General features: G+C 37.3%; 1 protein-coding gene across 1 annotated transcript in view; it reads right to left on the reverse strand.

Moving 5' to 3' along the window:
- Positions 1–2500, reverse strand: part of LOC137651491 (serine-rich adhesin for platelets-like) — a gene marked incomplete at its 5' end in the record, with an annotated part of 396053 nt that overhangs the window by 247461 nt on the left and 146092 nt on the right. The window lies entirely within an intron of this gene.

A 2500-nucleotide genomic window follows, 5' to 3' on the forward strand; every position in this document is an offset into this window, starting at 1 on the left:
AGTTATTCAGGCTTTCAAGAAGAAACTGAAGACTTTCTTGTTCGCAAAATGCAAAATGCTTCGATAATATGGATTTGACAATAAACACGTAATACGCTGTGTGATACGCTAAACACCTACAATTGCATATAATAAACTGATCTTGTAGGTCCCGTAGCTTAGGTTTAAAGGTCGCCATGAATGGCAGAGGCAAGGGTCAGTGACAGGGCCTAGAGACTGACCATATATACATATGATCAACGCCCAAGCTCCTCCTCCACCCAAGCTAGGACCAAGAAGGGGGGAGGGGCAGACATTGGCTGCTGACGATTCAACAGGTAGACCTACAGGCTCATACAAACCCCACATGCTTACCCCACAAGGAGAGTGAGGTCGCAGACACTACAAGAAACTATCGAGTTTGAGCGTGACTCAAGGTCCCCGTCCAGCAGAACGCTAGGCAGGGACAATTTCCAACAGGCCAGCAAAAGGTTCCCCTGCGTAATAGGAACAGGAAAGTAGTCCTTAAAGTAACCTGCAATCTTTTCATGTACTTACAGAAAAGACTGAAAGAGTAGGGAAGAAGGGATGATTATTATCAGCTCCAGTTATATGGAAGTGCATGAAAAGACTGAAAGAATAAGAAGAATGGAGGATCATTCTCGGCTCCAGATGTATGGAAGCGCATGAAAAGACTGAAAGAATGGGGAAGAATGGATGATCCTGATCAGTACATAACCAGCACATGAATGTGTGTACCAGACTGGTGTTGTGTGTACCCTGAGTAGTCATACGAGTCGGGACCGACGAACTTAGCTCAAGGTGAGTTGTCAAATTCGTAGCGCCATATGGCTCGTGTCACTTACTCCTCCGGTTGTTCTAGACCACCTGGTCTGGAGGTCTCACAGCAGTAATGTGTATACTACAGAGAAAAATGTTCAAAGGAAGGCTTTTGTGATGAAGGGCTGAAAATGGGTTGTATTGCTATGAAATACTCCTGTTTTCTATTATGTTGCTTAATTAATATTATTATTATTATTATTATTATTATTATTATTATTACTTGCTAAGCTACAACCATAGTTGTAAAAGCAGGATGCTATAAGCACAGGGGCTCCAACAGGGTAAATAGCATAGCGAGGAAAGGAAACAAGGAAAAACAAAATATTTTAAGAACAGTAACAACATACTTCCTATATAAACTACAAATTTTTTTAACAAAAATAAGAGAAAGAGAAATAAGATGAAATAATGTGTCCAAGTGTACCCTCCAGCAAGAAGGTTATGATGATAGATAATTTCCGAATTTAATAGAAAATTTATTATTCTGACAAGGTCTTTCTGCGTCCCGACTTCCGGAGGTATCTTAACTTTCTCATTCATCAGCTCTCTCTCTCTCTCTCTCTCTCTCTCTCTCTCTCTCTCTCTCTCTCTCTCTCTCTTTCATTATCCATTGTTGAAATGATAAAAAAGACCAGATAATAAAGATAAAAATACTTACATCGCATTCAAGGTTTATTAAGAAAATCAGGAAATATTCCTGTATCGTCATACTTGTCATTTGCTAACATTTACCAAATTTTTGTAGCCCCAGGAAAAATTTAAGGGGCGGGGGGAAGGAGGCCGGAGGGGGTAAAAGATGAAGAGTTAAGGGGGTTGGCTTTGACCAGAGATGAAACCATAGACATCATAAGACTTTCTTCTTTGAAAGTGGAAGTTTATAAAATCCTGTAAAAGTTGAGACAACAAGAGAAAACCAAAAGCTGGCGCAAACACAAATTTAAACTTGAGAAACGCTCTTCTTGAAAATTAGAAATATCAACTTGGAACTATACATAAATTCTTGTGTATTTATCGTCAAAAGTTCTTGTAAAATGATGTGGATTTCGGCCAAGCATAATTATCAAAGTTGCTGCAAGTTGGAGTTATTCAGCTCGCAGAAAACTTTTCAAATGCCGGAAGACTTAACAAGTTTTCTCAGAACATAGAATTTTCATCTTGTGCTGCAAAACATTCGCTTTTAAGACATGGGTGTTTTTATGTCTTTATTTAAATTGTATAACGTACAGTTAATATTATAAAAAAACATGTCTGATAAAACTGATGTTAAAACTTGCATAAAATACAAAACGAATTTCATGTATCACAGAACAAAGGCAATCATTGTTGATTTGCTCATAAAAATAAACTGTCGGCTTAAAAAACAGATTTCAGTTTACTAAACGACACCTGGAAAACATGAAATAACATAACCAATGTTTGTATACAATTATCCTATAAATACAAAACCAAACCATTTGAACGGAGTGATTCCCATAAAAAACAAATAAACGAAATATCGGAAGAGATTTACATTACGGAGTTTACTCAAAATTATCACGATTGGGAAGAATATTTGCAATTCACTTTATGTTAGCATACTTCATAAAATACGTTATTGTACTTTTCGATTTATGTCATTGCCTGAAATGCTACAATTGCTCTCGTCAATACATCCCGTAATCATCTCATGTTTTCATGT

The sequence above is a fragment of the Palaemon carinicauda genome, chromosome 13 (assembly GCF_036898095.1).
Source record: "Palaemon carinicauda isolate YSFRI2023 chromosome 13, ASM3689809v2, whole genome shotgun sequence".
Taxonomy (NCBI): domain Eukaryota; kingdom Metazoa; phylum Arthropoda; class Malacostraca; order Decapoda; family Palaemonidae; genus Palaemon; species Palaemon carinicauda.